At 42.9% G+C, this 18,407-nt stretch overlaps 1 protein-coding gene across 2 annotated transcripts in view; it reads left to right on the top strand.

The window, feature by feature from the left end:
- The window catches only part of LOC134356075 (RNA-binding Raly-like protein), a 1,565,186-nt gene that overhangs the window by 1,495,556 nt on the left and 51,223 nt on the right, over window positions 1–18,407 (top strand). Inside the window, exon 11 of one of the 2 annotated variants that reach the window (XM_063066636.1) lies at window positions 9,194–13,436. The exons of the other annotated variant lie outside the window; for it this stretch is intronic. The gene's annotated coding sequence lies outside the window, so the exon portion shown is untranslated. Of the gene's footprint in view, window positions 1–9,193; window positions 13,437–18,407 lie in introns of those variants that run through there. 2 annotated transcript variants of the gene reach the window in all.

Genomic DNA, 18,407 nt, shown 5'->3' with positions numbered 1-18,407 from the left:
GCAAACACAAAAAAAGAAATAATGTATGAGATCATGAAAAGGCAATGTGATTAGGAAAGAGGAGTTAGAATGCACGGTAATTATGGGAAAGATTGAAGGGAAGAAAGCAAGAGGAAGACAAAGACAAATGCTGATGGAGACAGCAGCCAGAGAACTGGAAATGAATACCAATGAATTGATCCACTTGACCCGAAACAGGAGTGTGTGGGCCATGGCAGTCAAAGCTCAATCTGTGCATGGCACCTGATGATGATGATGATTTATCTCTCTGATCCTATTAACTGTGTGCCAATTTGCATGTGGCTCAGAGAACAATCCAGGGATTATTACTTTTTTGGTTCTGCATTTTCATTTAGTCTCTAACTGCTCAAATTCCTTAGGCAAAACCTCTTCCTTTTTCTTCCCATGTTGTTTGTACCCACATGGACCACGACAGCTGAATCTTTCCCCTCCCACTCTAAGTTCCTCTGTAGGTCAGATAAGATGTCTTGAATCCAAGCATGAGGCAGACAACACAGTCGTTGGGACTCTCTATCCTTCTGACAGGGAATTGTGTCTATTCTCTGACTATACTACTCCAAATCACAACCACATTCTCTTCTCTCTTCCCTCTTGAATAGCTCCCGGAACCATGGAACCACAGTATGGTTGCTCATCCTTCCTACAGACCCCACTCTCATCCTCACAGAGAAATATTGTTTTGTAACTTCAAGACGTAAAATTAATCGGAAGGCAAACATGGAGCCAGGGATAACACGTCTACTTCGTTGTTTATTTTAGTGGGGCACAGCACTTTTTTTTCTTCAGATGAGAGTGGGATGTGGGGGGAGAGAAAGACATCTGAGTTTTAAACAAAAGGCCAGTCTTGTCAGAAAGGACATTATCCCACAAGAGTAAGAAATACTCCACAGCATTTAAATCTTTAGACCTGAATGGGACAACTTAAAATTGACTATGCTGTGGATGTCTATATAGTAGTAATATTATACAGTGTCATGCAAAAGTTTGGGCACCCCTGGTCAAAGTTTCTGTTACTGTGAATAGCTAAGCGAGTAAAAGAAGGAACCGATTTCCAAAAGGCATAAAGTTAAAGATGACACATTTTTTTAATAGTTTAAGCAAGAAAACTTTTTTATTTCCATCTTTTACAGTTTCAAAATAGCAAAAAAAGAAAAGGGCCTGAAGCAAAAGTTTGGGCACCCTGCATGGCAGTACTTAGTAACACCCCCTTTGGCAAGTATCACAGCTTGTAAACACTTTCTGTAGCCAGCTAAGAGTCTTTCAATTCTTGTTTGGGGGATTTTCGCCCATTCTTCCTTGCAAAAGGCTTCTAGTTCTGAGATTCTTGGGCCATCTTGCGCGCACTGCTCTTTTGAGGTCTATCCACAGATTCTCGATGATGTTTAGGTCAGGGGACTGTGAGTGCCATGGCAAAACCTTCAGCTTGCGTCTCTTGAGGTAGTCCATTGTGGATTTTGAGGTGTATTTATGTTTATCTTGTTGTAGAAGCCATCCTCTTTTCATCTTTGGCTTTTTTACATTTGGTGTTATGTTTGCTTCCAGAATTTGCTGGTATTTAATTGAATTCATTCTTCCCTCTACCAGTAAATGCTCATTGCGGCCAAAAAGTTCCATTCAAAAGGTTCAAAGGAACATCTAAACAAACCTGATGCATTTTGAAAACAAGTCCATAAGACCATAAGACCATAAGACAAAGGAGCAGAAGTAGGCCATTCGGCCCATCGAGTCTACTCCACCATTTTATCATGAGCTGATCCATTCTCCTATTTAGTCCCACTCCCCCGCCTTCTCACCATAACGTTTGATGCCCTGGCTACTCAGATACCTATCAATCTCTGCCTTAAATACACCCAATGACTTGGCCTCCACTGAAGCCTGTGGCAACAAATTCCATAGATTCACAACCCTCTGACTAAAAAAAATTTCTTTGCATTTCTGTTCTGAAAGGGCGCCCTTCAATTCTTAAGTCATGCCCTCTTGTCCTAGACTCCCCCATCATGGGAAACAACTTTGCCACATCCACTCTGTTCATGCCTTTCAACATTTGAAATGTTTCTACGAGGTCTCCCCTCATTCTTCTAAACTCCAAGGAATACAGTCCAAGAGCGGACAAACGTTCCTCATATGTTAACCCTCTCATTCCCAGAATCATTCTAGTGAATCTTCTCTGTACCCTCTCCAACGTCAGCACATCCTTTCTTAAATAAGGAGACCAAAACTGCCCATAGTACTCCAAGTGAGGTCTCACCAGCGCCTTATAGAGCCTCAATATCACATCCCTGCTCCTATACTGTATTCCTCTAGAAATGAATGCCAACATTGTATTCGCCTTCTTCACTACTGACTCAACCTGGAGGTTAACTTTAAGGGTATCCTGTACAAGGACTCCCAAGACCCGTTGCATCTCAGAACGTTGAATTCTTTCCCCACTTAAATAATAGTCTGCCCGTTTATTTCTTCTGCCAAAGTGCATAACCATACACTTTCCAACATTGTACTTCATTTGCCACTTCTCTATCCATTCTTCCAATCTATCCAAATCTCTCTGCAGACTCTCCGTTTCCTCAGCACTACCGGCCCCTCCACCTATCTTCATATCGTCAGCAAACTTAGCCACAAAGCCATCTATTCCATAATCCAAATCGTTGATGTACAATGTAAAAAGAAGCCGCCCCAACACGGACCCCTGTGGAATACCACTGGTAACTGGCAGCCAACCAGAATAGGATCCTTTTATTCCCACTCTCTGTTTCCTGCCAATCAGCCAACGCTCTATCCACGTATGTAACTTTCCCGTAATTCCATGGGATCTTATCTCGTTAAGTAGCCTCATGTGTGGCACCTTGTCAAAGGCCTTCTGAAAATCCAAATATACAACATCCACTGCATCTCCCTTGTCTAGCCTACTGGTAATTTCCTCAAAAAATTGTAATAGGTTTGTCAGGCAGGATTTTCCTTTAAGGAATCCATGCTGAGTTCTGCCTATCTTGTCATATGCCTCCAGGTACTCTGTAAGTTCATCCTTGACAATCGACTCCAACAACTTCCCAACCACCGATGTCAAGCTAACAGGTCTAGAATTTCCTTTTTGCTTCCTTGACTCCTTCTTAAATAGCGGAGTGACATTTGCAATCATCCAGTCTTCCGGAACCATGCCAGAATCTATCGACTTTTGAAAGATCATCGCTAATGCCTCCGCAATCTCCACAGCTACTTCCTTCAGAACACGAGGGTGCATTCCATCTGGTCCAGGAGATTTATCTACCTTTAGCCTATTCAGCTTCCTGAGTACTTTCTCTGTCGTAATTGTGACTGCGCACACTTCTCTTCCCTGCCACCCTTGAGTGTCTGGGAAACTGCTGATGTCTTCCTCAGTGAAGACTGATGCGAAATACTCGTTCAGTTCCTCTGCCATCTCCTTATCTCCCATTACAATTTCTCCAGCATCATTTTCTATCGGTCCTATATCTACTCTCACCTGTCTTTTACTCTTTATATACTTGAAAAAGCTTTTAGTATCCTCTTTGATATTATTTGCTAGCTTCCTTTCATAGTTAATCTTTTCTCTCTTAATGACCTTCTTGGTTTCCTTTTGCAAGGTTTTAAAAACTTCCCAATCCTCTGTCTTCCCACTAATTTTTGCTTCCTTGTATGCCCTCTCCTTTGCTTTAACTTTGGCTTTGACTTCTCTTGTCAACCATGGTTGCATCCTTTTTCCACTCGAAAATTTCTTCTTTTTTGGAATATACCTGTCTTGCACATTCCTCATTTCTCGCATAAACTCCAGCCACTGCTGCTCTGCCGTCTTTCCCGCCAGTGTCCCTTTCCAGTCAACTTTGGCCAGTTCCTCTCTCATGCCACTGTAATTTCCTTTACTCCACTCAAATACCGACACATCAGATTTCGGCTTCTCTTTTTCAAATTTCACAGTGAACTCAATCATGTTATGATCACTGCCTCCTAAGGGTTCCTTCACCTCAATCTCTCTAATCACCTCCGGTTCATTACACAATACCCAATCCAGTACAGCCGATCCCCTAGTGGGCTCAACAACAAGCTGTTCTAAAAAGCCATCTCGCAGACATTCTACAAATTCTCTCTCTTGAGATCCAGTGGACTGTGGACTGATGAGTTAAAATAGAGCTTTTTGACCTCAATGAGCAAAGGTATGTTTGGAGAAAAAAGGGTGCAGAATTTCATGAAAAGAACCCCTCTCCAGCAGGGGGGTGGATCGATCACGCTTTGGGCTTGTGTTGCAGCCAGTGGCACGGGGAACATTTACTGGTAGAGGGAAGAATGAGCAAATTCTGGAAGCAAACACCACACCGTCTGTAAAAAAGCCGAAGATGAAAATAGGATGGCTTCTACAACAGGATAACGAACCTAGACACACCTCAAAATCCACAATGGACTATGTCAAGAGGCACAAGCTGAAGGTTTTGCCATGGGCCTCACAGTCCCCTGACCTAAACATCATCAAGAATCTGTGGATAGACCTCAAAAGAGCAGTGCATGCAAGACAGCCCAAGAATCTCACAGATGTATTCTATGTTGAATTGGAGTTTATAGCTAAGCAGGGAAGGTGTTGTGTATTTAATATTAAAGTAATATTTGAGTAATATTGTAAAAATATTGTTTGATTAAGCTTTGCTTACATAATGCATTACTGATTAGAGTATTTGTAAAAATATATGAATGGCATACGTCATTTCGGCACCATGACATAAGCACACGCCTCACTGGAAGTAAAAACAAAGTGGACGTGTTCATCCTGGCTCCTACATTTTCCTTTTGATTAGTTTTTGAAGTTACAAAACATAACAGGAGCAACAATCTCAGACCTGTTGGGCAAGATCAAGAGCTAAGGCTCCCTCAGCACCACCTCTTAGATGCCCCTACCTGCCTCACTCACAGTCACATCCTCTTGTCCCAGGCCACAGACCAAATCTGGGATCCACCAATGTAATGTTGTATGTTCTGTAAGGTATTTGATGAAGTTGTTCACAGTAAAGTTTGTGAAATTGAAGGCATGTTATTGAACTGGTTAAATTCTGCCTGAGTGCATGCCCAGGATCCAGAGAATGGGAAATGGAAGGTGCAGGTGGATTTGTGTCAGGAGCTCGGCAGGCTGGGTGACAAAACTAGAAAACCTAACATCCAAATTGGTGGATGACACAAAGATGGGCAATATTGCGAGCAGTGTAAATAGAAGAATTCAAAAGAACAATAAGATTAATCAGCCTTGCAGCTGGAATTCATTGCAGACAAATGTGGTACTGTGAACTGAAAAGAATGAGGAAAGATTGTTTTCCTCATGACTACAAATAGAGACGTGGGGTATCCAATGAGATTGGGGGGCCATTGTACATGAATGGTTGAAATACCAAGGCTCATGGAAAGCTGCCCTTTATATCAAGATAACTGAAATAAAAGAGTACAGAGATTTCAAAAGGGTTGTTTTAATCCTTAGCTGGGTCGCACCCAAGTTCAGAGAGCCTTTCTGTGCATCACATCTTAGGAAGAATGTACTGGCCAGAGTCAAACAGCCCCCTCAGCCCACTGAATGTATGCTAGGCACCACGCTTGAATTTACAATAGTCATAAACCAATCTAATTCTGTTCTCACACATTTCTGCCAATGCCCCAAGATTCTAACTTCATCTGTACATAAGAGAGACTTTACAGTGACTAAATAGTCAATCACGCTGTCTTTGGACCGTTGTCAGGGACACCCACCACCCAAGACATGCTCTCTTCTTTCTTCCGCCATCAGGAGCCTCAGGACTCGCATCACCAGGTTCAGAAACAGTTGCTAACCCTCAACCACCAGGCTCTTGAATCAAAGCAAGCAACTTCACTCATGTTCCCTTGGCCACCATTGAAATGTTCCCTCAATAAATGGACTCACTTTCCAGGATTCCTCATCTCATCTTCTCAGAATTTATTATTGTTGTTTCTTTTTACTATGGATTTATTGAGTATGCCCACAAGAAAATGAACCTCATGGACGTATATGGTGACATATATGTACTTTGATAATAAATCTACTTTGAACTTTGAACTTTTAAATTTTCTAGTGGGGTGGAGGAATGAAGGCAAAGCAACCAGGACAAACCCACACTGTCAAAGGGAGCACACACAACAGCACCAAAGGTCAGGATTAAAATCCTAAACCGGAGAAGTTGCAATAAACTGGCTCTGCATCATCCAGTGCATTATGTCCACTCTAAGCATCACAATTTAGAAAGTTTAGAGTGTTATGAGATTACCAGAATATTTGTGGGGAGAATTTTAGCAAGAATGGGATTGTTCCACTTGGAATAGAATGGGCTAAGCTGAGTAATGGAAGATACTGGAAATGGTGAAGGGTTCTCGTGGAATAAGTTAGAATTAGAATTGTTTTAGTGTTGTCACATGTGCTGAGGTGCAGTGAAAGCCGGGTTTGATCAACTCATTGCACATTGCATTGAGGTAGTACAAAGTAAAGCAATAATAGATTGCAGAATAAAGTGTAACAGCTACAGAGAAATGCAGTGCAGGTAAACAAAAAGATGCAAGATGATAACAAGGTAAATTGTGAGGTTATGAGTCCAACTTAATCATACTAGGGAACCATTTAATAGTCTTATAACAGCAGGGTAGAAGCTGTCCTTGAAGAGTGGCAATAGAATCAGTAATCAGAGGCACAATTCATGTTGCTTAACCAAAGAAGTGGGTAGGGGAATGATCTCAAAAAAGAGATGTTCTCCACAATCCACATCAGTGCTATATTACATCCAAGGATGACATATCTCTTGTAAGTATGTTTCCCAGAACTGACTTAGAGGTGGAGAACAGGAGAATTGCACAATATTTAAGAAGTACATAGATGAGCATTTTGAATCACAGAAGTGAAGAAGACTGTGAACTAAGTGTGTAAGTGGTACGAGTATGCATGGGTCAGTATGGAGACGGTGTGCCGAAGAGAGATTTCTGACTAGTTGTGTTGCCGCCTGGTATGGAGCCTCCAAAGTGCAGGATCTAAAATGGCTGCAGAGGGTTGTAGACTCAGGCAGCGATCACAGGCACAACCCTCCCTTCTGTCAAGGTCAGCTTCCAGTTGTGGTGCTCAAGAAGGTGGTGTCTGTAATCAAGGAGCTTCACCATCCAGGACATACTATCTGCTCATAACCACCAACCGGGATGAAGGACAGGTGCAGGGGAGACCACACTCAGTGTTTTAGGAACAGCTTCTTCCCCTGTGCTGTCAGATTTCTGAACAATCTATAACTACCTCACTATTTATGTATTTGTTTCTTTGTTTATTGTAACTCACAGTAATTTTTATGCCATGCACTGTACTACTACCACTAAAAAACAGCAAAATTGAATGAGATACAATCAGTGGCCTCCTGTACCTGACAAAGTGGTCATTGAGTGTTCCTTGACTTCTGCTGCTGTAGCCCATCCCCTTCACGGTTCGATGTGTTGTGCATTCAGAGATGCTCTTCTGCACACCACTGATAGCTTTAACCATTCTCCTCTGACCCCTCTCATTAACAAGGTATTTGCAGCCACACAACTGCCGCTCAATGGATTTTTTTTGCATTTTGCACCATTTTCTGTAAGCTCTAGAGACTTGTGTGTGAAAATCCCTAGAGGTGAGCAGTTTCTCTGATACTCAAACCACCCCAACTGGCACCAACTATCATTCCACAGTCAAAGCCACCTAGGTCACATTTCTTCCCCATTCTCATGTTTGGTCTGAACAACTGAACCTCTGGACCATATCTGCATCTTTTATGCTGCCACATAATTGGCTGATTAGAAGGGGCATCTGATAGAACAGCCATCAAGCAGCTGATGGTGAAAATAAATCTGACTCTGAATTCTGATTTCAGGTTTTGAAAGGTACTAACCTATGACTCTATAACTGAGAATAGTATTTGCAGCATTTTAGATCACAACTTTCATCTCTAACACTTCTAATGATGAAAAAGGTGCAACTTTGTAGGTCATCCCCAGATTATGAATGCCCGACTTACGGGTGCCCTGTACATACAAACTTGGGATGGACTTTGCGGCTGCTACAGGGCTGCGGGCATCTCCTGCTGGGTAGGGACAGGACATTCCCCATGCATTCCCTCCCCCTCCCCTAGGCCTAACAATCAGGCATGTGTGGAGCCGAGGAGAGCCTGGAGTGCTGAGCAGATTCACTAAGTCAGTGAGGGCAGCTGGCAGCACGCTAACCACTTCTGCTCGTGATCTCGGTTACAGCTGTTCCTGCGATTCTGTCCCTTGTGTTCATTTCAGTGTTCATGAACAGAACTCTGTCATAACTGGGGAAGACATGTATCATCATTACTCTCTCTGTCCCCCTCTCTCTAACTCTGTCTCTCTCTTTCTCTGCCTCTCCCTCTTTCTTTCCATCTCTGTATGCCTGCCTTTCTCTCTTCCTCTCTCTCTCTCTGCATTACATTGACTGTCCTCATTTCCATCTCTGTCTCTCTCTCTTTCTTTCTCTCTGTCCCTCCCTTTCCCTCTCTCCCTGAATTACAATGACTGTCCCTCTCTGTCTCTCTCTACCACTCTTTCACTTTCTTTCTTTCTCTCTGTCTCTCTCTATGCCTGTCCCTCTCTCTCCCTGCATTACATTAACAGTCCATCTCTGTCTCTCTCTCTTTTTCTCTCTGTCTCTCTCTACCTGTCTCTCTCTCTCTCTTTCCTCTTTCTCTCTCTCTCCCTGTTTTACATTGACTGCCCCTGTTTCTGTCTCTCTGCCTCTATCTCTTTCTTTCTCTTTCTTTTTCTCTCTTTCTCCCTCTCTCTCCCTCTCCCTGCATTACTTCACTGTCTGACTCTCTCTGTCTCTCTCTGCATTACATTGACTGTCCTCATCTCAGTCTCTGTCTCTCTCTCATTCTTTCTCTCTGTCCCTCCCTTTCCCTCTCTCCCTGTCCGTCTCTGTCTCTCTCTCTGCTGCTCTTTCACTTTCTTTCTTTCTCTCTCTCTCTCTCTCTCTCTCCCTGCATTACATTGATAGTCCATCTCTGTCTCTCTCTCTTTTTCTCTCTGTCTCTCTCTACCTGTATCTCTTTCTCTTTTCTCTCTCTCTCTCTCTCTCTCTGTCCCCTCTCCCTCTCCCTCTCTCCCTGCATTACATTGACTGTCCCTATCTCTGTTGTAATTACAGTGAATAACTGATGGCAGAGACACCAGACAACAGACAAGACAAGGAGTGAAGAGGCAGTTGTAGCTTTCATCGAATCAACACCTGGCAGAGTTTGGGGATTCCTCTGGACAGTTTGGTGTCCAGTCACCTTTGGCTTCGGTGTGTACAATGCCTTTTGCTGACAACTCTGTCACCTTGCTTTTTGGATCTCACCAGTGCTTGGGACGACTGACCTCCCACTTGTATTATAGCTGTAAATTCTTTTCCCATTCCTTGTGGGTTTTTTTCAATAACATTTGTTCCCAATTCATAAGATTCTGGGAACATTTTCAGAAGTTGGTGTGAAGAGCGAATGTAATGCTTTTAGGAAAACTGGACGTTTTTAACTGTCTTGTTTTTGTTTACCTTTGAACAACACCTTCTCTGTGTGTTCAGTGCTGACGTACAAAACACGGAAGTCTTTAGTAACACAAAACTGAGAGAGTGCTGCCTTGTCAAAGGTGCTGTTTTGTTTTCAGATTAGATGATAACCCCAAAGGTTTCCCTGCCCAATCAGTGAGAAATATGACAAATCCTGTGGAACAACTGGATTGGCTGTAGGAGGGAGGTCACTCTAGTTTCCTACCCAATGTTTAACCCTCAACTGATCTCATTTAATGGATAAAGAGTCTGCAGATGCTGGAATCTGGAGCAACAAACAACAGAACATGGAACATAGAACAATACAGCACAGTGCTGGCCTTTCAGCCCATCATGTTGTGCTGACCCTTTAACCTATTCTCAGATCAATCTAAACCTTCCCCCGCACATAGCCCTCCATTTTTATATCATCCATATGCTTATCTAAGTGTTTTTTGAATGTATCTGCTCTACCACCTCCACGCACCCACCACTCTCTATGTGAAAAAAAATTTACCCCTGACATCCACCCTATACTTTCTTCCAATCACCTTGAAATTATGCCCCTCATATTTGTCATTTCCACCCTGGGAAAAAGTATCTGGCTGTCCACTGATTTTATGCCTCTTATCATCTTTTTTTCAAGTCACCTCTCACTCTTCTTCACTCCAGAGTAAAAAGCCCAAGATTGCTCAACCTACCCCCAAAAGACATGCTCTCCAATTCAGGCAGCAAGCTGGTAAATCTCCCCTGCAGCCTCTCTGAATCTTTCACAGCCTTCCTACAATGAGGTGACCAGAACTGAACAGCATATTCCAGGTGTGGCCTAACCAGTGTTTTACAGAGCTGCAACATTACCTCGAGTCTGGAGGAATTCTAAGGGTTGAGCAGCATCTGTGGGAGGAAGGAATGGTTGACATTTCAAGTCCTGATGCAGGGTTTCAACCCAATTGACAATTCCTTCCCTGCACAGATGCTGCTCGAACCAGAGCTCCTCCAGCAGATTCAGTAAAATAACTGGCTACTTATCTCACTACTTGCACCGCACTATCTGAGTGCCCCATTTCTTGCTTTACAGATTTATCTTGGAATATATTTCATTTTCTGTAGAGACATCGGGCATCCCAAAATGCTGTTTAAGTGCAGGTTTATTTTTTTAATTTTATGATTAATGACACTGCTGGATTTCATTCTGGCTGCTTAGCTTGGTGTGCAGTTAGTGCTTGGCAGCATTGTTCAGAGAGAGAATGAGAAGTTTGCCACATTAACCACGATGCCAAGGAGGAAGGGAGCCTGCACCAAATTGCCCTCAGTACCCACAGCCCTCTCTGTCTAGGTTTAGGGAAGAAGCATAATTAGTCACAGATCCGTGGCCATTCACTTCATAAACCCATTTCCCAACTAATTTCCCTGTAACCTTTTTTTCATCCTACATAGCCATAGCACCACTCGCAACCCCCACCCCCCGACACCTAAATTCTCCTATTGCCCACCCACCTACGGATGAGATGTGGTTTACACTGGATAGTTAATTGCCCACTCATAGCGAAATGTCATGGAAACAGGCCCTTCAACCCAGCTGACCAAGATTCGTATCTAAACAAGTCCCATTTGACTGGATCTGGCCCATATCCCTCTGAACTCTTCCTATCCATGTACCTTTTGAATATTGTTAACGTACAGTATCTGTCTCAACCACTTCTTCTGGCAGCTCATTCATATATGAACCACCCTCTGGTGGAAAAGCTGCCCTCAGGTACCTGTTATGGCTCTACCCCTGTCACTTTAAACCTATGCCCCCCCAGTTCTTGATTCCCAAACCCTGGATATCCCTGTACATGCTCCTCATGATTTTATAGACAATCTCTAACATCACCCACTCATCTCCTATGCTCAGATGAAAACAGTCCCAACCTGCTCAACCGCTGGGTCTGCTATCTGCCCTCGAGTCCCGGAAACATCTTTGTAAATTTCCTCGGCACTCTCTCCAGCTTAATGACATTCAAGTGACCAAGACGGAATGCAGTAGTCTGACAATAAACCGCAGCACCCAAAGGAATCACAGATGGTTGCAGATGAAATGACCAAACTCCAGGCCATTATTGCACCTGGCAGTGTAAGGCAGCAGCACTACCCTCTGCACCACAGGACCACATGCCTTGTTGGAGTTGCCCATGAACTATGGGTGGAGAGATCTTGGAAGACCCGCCATTGACACTTGGTAATGGGCTCAAGGCATCAGAGAAGAAAATGGCAGGCAGTAGAGGGAGGAGGCTGAAGACAGGAGGGGCCATTCAGCCTCTCGTAGCTGTTCCACTCCACCACTGGATCATCCTCAACCTGTACCTCAGCTCCGTTTAACCACCTAGCCTCCATATTCAACAAAAAAGTCATTTAAATTTGTACATTTCCAGTGCTTTTGGAGGAGAGAATTTCAAGTTTCCACTTGGCTTTATAAACATCATCCCAATTGGCCTCACTGTAAATGAAAAAATAGACTCCCTTCCTTTCTGGTTTCCCAGTAGCCAACCACTTTAATGTCAATCTCCATTCCACTCTGACATGTCAATTCACGGCCTCCTCTACTGTCACAATGAGTCCACTCTCAGGTTAGAGGAGCAACACCTTATATTCCATCTGGATAGCCTCCGAACTGATGACATGAACATCGATTTCTCTAACCTCTGGTAATTGTTCCCTCTCTTCTCACTTCTTCCATTCCCCCTTGGCTCTGATCTTACTTCTTCTCCACACCTGCCTAGCACCTCCCCTTGGTGCTACCATGATCAACACTCCTCTCCTATCAGATTCCTTCTTCCTCAGCTCTTTACCTTTTCTAAATAGCGCCTTCCAACTTCTCACTTCAACCTCCATCACCCACCGACCTAATTTTCTTGTCTGGCCTCACCTATCATCAGCTTCCCCTCGCCCGACCTTCTTCTAGTTCGTCCCTCGTCCTTTCCAGTCCTGATGAAGGCTCTCTGCCCCAAACATCAATTGTTTATTCCTTTCCATAGATGCAGAGTTCCTCCCGCATTTTGTACGTATTACACTAAATGTTAAAGTTATAGGTCATTTAAGATATTATCATGTTTGCTGAGGCCTCCGGAGACGCAAGAGATTCTGCAGATGCTGGAAATCTTGAGTAACACTCACAAAGTGCTGGAGGAACTCAACAGGTCAGTCAGCAGCTGTATGGAGGGAAATCAATTGTTGACGTTTTGGGCCAAGACTCTTCGTCAGGCCTCATAACAAAGAGTCAGGGTCCGAACCATTGACTTTTTATTTCCCTCTATGGATGCTGTCTGACCTGCTGAGTTTCTCAAGCATTTTATGTGTATCACTGAGGCCTTTTTTTTCAGCAATACCTTTTTGAGGTTATCTCCAAACAAATTGACCTGTGGCTTTCATCTGTAAAGTGGGATAATGGAATAGAATAATGTTACTGTGTGTCTAAGCACAATCCTCTTCTTGCCTATAGTCACCTGAATGGTGATGCCATGCAAGAAGAGAGGGTTTGGGAACACGTGTTTTATGTGTGTTTAAATGTAAAGGAATGTTCAGTGTTGCCTCCTCTTAGTTCATCATTTTAATTTTGAAGCACTTGTTTCAGCTTGTGGCAATTCATCTCTTTCCTTCTCCTCTTCTCCTGCACCCCTCCCATGCCCTCACTTTGTGAGATGGTGAGATCATTGAGGTATACCCTCGTACAAGATGCTTCAGCTTCAGTTTTGGCTCTCACAATGAATATTCGGGATGTAGGAACATTCGGATTATGGGAATATGTTGACCAAATGGAGATCCTTCAACTATTTTCATGATAATGTTCAGAAAAAATAACTGCTTGAAAAAAAAATCACTATACCATCCATTATCCAGACTGATGGCAGCTTGTTCTCTGTGCTCAAAGTTCAAAGAACAATTATTATCAAAGTATATATACTATACAACTTTGACATTCATCTCCTTACAGGCAGCCACGAAACAAAGAGACTCAATAGAACCCATTAAAAAAAGAAGAGTGTCAAACACCCAGTGTGCAGGGGAAAAAGAAACAACTGATGCAAATTAAAGTTCAGCACAGAGAAGGGTAAACCTGGACAGTTAGATGTGAAATGGGTTTGTGCAACATTGCTGTATAAGGGCCGAAGTCACCATTGATTGGTTTTCAATTAACATGCTCACTCAGAATCCTGAGATACCAGCTCTGGTTACGTGCAATCGTGGATGCTTGGATACGTAACACAGTTTCCCACCTTTTTACAATTGGTCACCTTATCCAAAGCACAACCTTCTGAACCATTTGGAAAGCCAGCAGTCTTTTCCACGTCGCCAACATTTTTTTTGGATTAAATTCAGAGAATTTTGAGGAACAATTAAGCAGAAAAACATTTAATGCTTCTGGGATTTGCCTCTTGGTGCTGTGTTTTCCCTACTCAGTTCACATTCACTTGCTGGAGATTCCAAGTGAATCGCAAGGGCTTGCCAGCTCTCTAAAGGCCTCTGAATTTAATTCAGGCCTGGAATCTGGCAATGCCCACACAATAGGCAGCAACCAATCAATGCAAAGGATACTGCAGATCTACTCTGCAAAATCCAGCTGAAGTTACAAAATGCCAATCATTCCATGCCATCATGTGTGGAAATTGGATAATGCAGGTGAGTAACATCTGCAGTTTTTAACTCTCTGCAGATCTGTGTTCATTTTCTTTCTATACTGATTCCGATGGGGTGAGCACAGTATTTGAAAGTTCACGCATTAGGAGGTAGAGCGATATACCACAGATACCAGGCTTTTGGCCCAGCTGGTCCATGCCAACTATCTACCTAGCTAGGCCCAATTTTCTGCATTATCCCATTTGTTTCTATTTTTTAATAGCGATGATAACTCAGTAGCAGGATATTTCATAAGAACTGAACAACCTGTTGTCATTTAACAATATTTATTTCAGCCATTCACTTAGTCAGTATGTGAGCATCACTTTTGAAACCAGTATTTTAATGCTTACCCCTAATCAACCTCTGCTAAGATAGGCTGAGATTGGGGCTGAACACTATATTAAAGCTGGACAAGTTAAGAATGGCTGAGTTCCTTCCCTGATTAGTTAACAGTCCTATACCTTTGTGCTCATAAACCCCTGTAAGTGCGGTGGTACAGCCTCACAGCTGCAGGGACCCAGGTTCGATTCTGACCTCGGCTGTTGTCTGTGTAGGGTTTGCATGTTTTCCTGTGAGGGCAGGGTTTCCTCCAGTTTCCTCCCCATGTTCCAAACACATGTGGGCTGGTAGGTTCACTGACCGGTGTAAATTTCACCTATGTACAGTAGAGTGGTAGAATTACAATGATGTTGAGGACCTGTGTTATGCAGAATTGTTAAATAGGTTAGGACCTCATTCACTAGAGCGCAGGAGTGTGGAGGGAGATCTTACAGAGGTATACAAAATTGAAGGGTATGGATGGCGTGAATGCATCAGGCTTTCTCCCCCGCAGATTTTATGAGACGAAAACTAGAGGTCATAAGGTGAAAGGTGAAGTATTTAAGGGGAACCTGGGGGTAAACCCTTTACTCAGAGGATGGTGAGAGTGTGGAATGAGCTGCTAGCGAAAGTGGTAGACGGGGATTCAATTGTAACGTTTAAGAGAAATTTGGATGGGTACATGGATGAATAGGGTATGGAGGGCAATGGTAGGTAGGGCCACGTTGACATGAACTGGAGGGGCTGAGGGGCATGGTTCTCTATGTGACTTTAATCCGGTGGGCGAGTTGTAAATACATGAAGAGTAAAACGGGTTACAGTAGGATTAATGCAAATTGATGATAGATCAGCTAGCATTCAGTGGACCAAAGGGCCTGTTTCCGTGGTGTAGCATTGACTACTACACAGTTACTAATATTACCTTTTATTCTGGGATTTATTTAATTAGAAATGTAAATCCACCCACCTGTGACATCTCCAAATCAAGAGTCCAATTGTGTGCACTTGACTGCAGTACCTTTGTGGCTGTAATGAGAGGTTCAAGTGCTGCCTCCATCTTGGTGTTCTCTTCTCAGCAGCAAGAGTCCCATTTCATTCATTCACATTGCCATTTGTTAGGTTAAAGCCTCTTGCTCAGTGAACAGTGGTTGCATCTCGAGGGGTCCTCCATTCTTGCATAGAAAGAGGAGCAGATCTCACTCCTGTCCTGCTGTTCTGTCAAACTGGCAGCAGAGCAGTATCACACAGCTCTTTACCCACTTTGCTCCACATCCCTCGGTATCCCCGTCCTACCCAATGATTCAACATTCACAGCTTTTTGGAAAGGCCATTCCAGATTGGGGCACTGTGAATAAATTACTTCCTGATTTCATTCCTAATTAATTTAAGGAACATAAGTGGCTTTACGGTATTGTAAAGTGGGTTCTCATAAAGTCGTTCCATAATTCCAAGTTCCGGTCTGGCCAACTTTCACAGTATCTATTCCAAGGCCATTTCATCCCTCCCATAGTGTGGTGGCTAAACTTTAATGGAAGTTGGAGTGGGATCCTTATGGGTTGCTTACTTCAGCATCACTTCCCCTTTAATTCCAGTCCCATGAAGAGCGATGTTCCACAAACCGTCCCATTTCAAAGCAAGTCAGTAGATTGGAAACACCGAGAGAGTCAGGTACCATCTGTGGAGAGAAAGCAGAATAAGTATTTCAGGTTGGAGATCACTTCCTTCCTACAGTTGCTGCTTGGTCAGTATTTTAGTTTATTTCAGATATTCAGCATCTGCAGTTTTGTTTTTTGATTTTCAAACTTTTTTTAATTACTTCTGAACCTGAGTGCCAACCCTTGGTGACTTATGTACAAAGGCATCAAATCAGCTTCCCCTCCCTACAGCTCCAAGTCTCTTAACATTAAGAAAATATTCCAGATTGTCTTCCTCAGATCCACAGTGATAAATCCACACTTCCCTGATAAAAGAAAACTTGTTGTTATTTTATCCAGTCACTTTGTCATCACGTGTCCCTTTGCAACTTCCCCATTGCTAACTGTGTCTCTTTATTTATGTGCAAATAATCAGGAGGAGGGTTGGCCTCTGAGGTGAGCACATCGCCTGGGACTATACTCAGCAGAACCTTCATCAGGGGCTCTTATAAGATAAGACAGAGGCAGGAAGGTTGAGTCTACTGGTAGATGAGACTACAACTGGGAAACAGTCTCAAGATTTGGGGGAATAGATTTAGGATGGAGATAAGGAGAAATGACATTTTCCAGAGAGTAATGAAGATCTGTGGAATTCTCTGCTCAGGGAAGCAGACGAATTCAAGTTTATTTCATTCAACCATACACGTGTATACAGCTGAACAAAAACGACATTGCTCTTGGACCAAGGTGCAAAACACATATATCACATACAGCACACAAAATAATATTAACAGATGTGCAAGTTGACATAAAGTGCATACACGACATGTAGTTAAATATACAATAGTGTTACTGTTACTGGCACGGTCATAAGGAATGTGTACTGGGTGGTAGCAGGGTGTTCTGAAGTCTCACAGCCTGGGGGAAGGGGAAGATGCTGTTACCCAGCCCAACAGCCCTTGTTCTTGTACTGTGCTACCTTCCGCCTGATGGTAGGAGGTCAATAGGAGGAGTCCTGGGACAATGCTGAGTGATCTGCAAATATGTCATGGATGGAGGGTGGGTGGGAGGAAGGGAGAGGCTATCTCATTAAATATATTTCATATAGAATTAGACAATATTTTGCATAGCAAGGAATTAAAGGTTATGGGATAGACAGATAGATGGAGCAGAGCCCATGGCCATATCAGCCATAAAGTTATTGAATGACGAAGTAGGCTCAATGAACCATTTGGCCAACTCCTGTGTTGTTTCTCATGTTCTTATTTGTCTGTGTCCTCAGCATTGTGAAAAGCTGAACTTCAGGACCAATTGCTGAGGAAGAACACTTGTTCCTATGAAAAATATTCTTTTTTCTTCTTGATTCTTCGCCTCCTAATCCAAACATATCATAAGGCCATTTTCAGACCTCCTGCACTTACTTTATCCAATAATGGCCAGAAACCAATCAAAGCACAGAAAATATAATTATAATGGTGATCTGCATACTTTGCACATCAGTCAATAGAATTAATTCCACTCCAGTTTTAACGAAACACACAGGCACCCTATTCCTGTACATACTTGAGGGATATTAATATTTTAAGTACCTCGATTTGGTGTTATGAGTGCTTCCAGGTGGGCAGATATGAATATGTTGAAGGAATGTGACACCAGAAATGAGTTCTTCTTTCCTGGGAGATCAGCATAATTGGATTAAACTCCCATGATATCTGCTCCCTTTTCTGTAATGTCCTAATTCCCATCTAGATTAGCAGCATCAAATCTGATGAGAGGAGGGACAGTGTTTGATTGTGGGATGTGTCAGTACCCACCCCTGTATGTTTATGCTTCTAATGCATCTGAAAGTGTAGACATCTCCTAGTGCAAAAGGAACCCTTCCTTCCAAGTCAGTTATTACTAATCATCTCCATTCAGCTTTGAAACAGAGGCAAGACTCGAGCAGGACAACTACTGGCAAAGATTTTGAGTGCAAAATGCAACGTGTGTGTTACTTGTATGAAGGTGGGCTCTTTCTAATCTTTTCCATTTTGTTCAGAACTTTTATCAAATCCTTTGAAATACTACAAGGCATCCAATCCAAATTTAATCATGACATATCATAGAACTTCTCAAAAAACCTGCCAAAACCAACTGTTGAGTAAGAGACAATGAACAAGCTTGTGAATTAGATTGTCTGCTCTTTCCTACCCCCCTTACCCTCTGACCCACACTCGGGCACTCTG

The sequence above is a fragment of the Mobula hypostoma genome, chromosome 14 (genome assembly GCF_963921235.1).
Source record: "Mobula hypostoma chromosome 14, sMobHyp1.1, whole genome shotgun sequence".
NCBI lineage: Eukaryota > Metazoa > Chordata > Chondrichthyes > Myliobatiformes > Myliobatidae > Mobula > Mobula hypostoma.
Note: the sequence above shows the minus strand (reverse complement) of the source record. Positions and strands in the feature narration are given on the sequence as shown.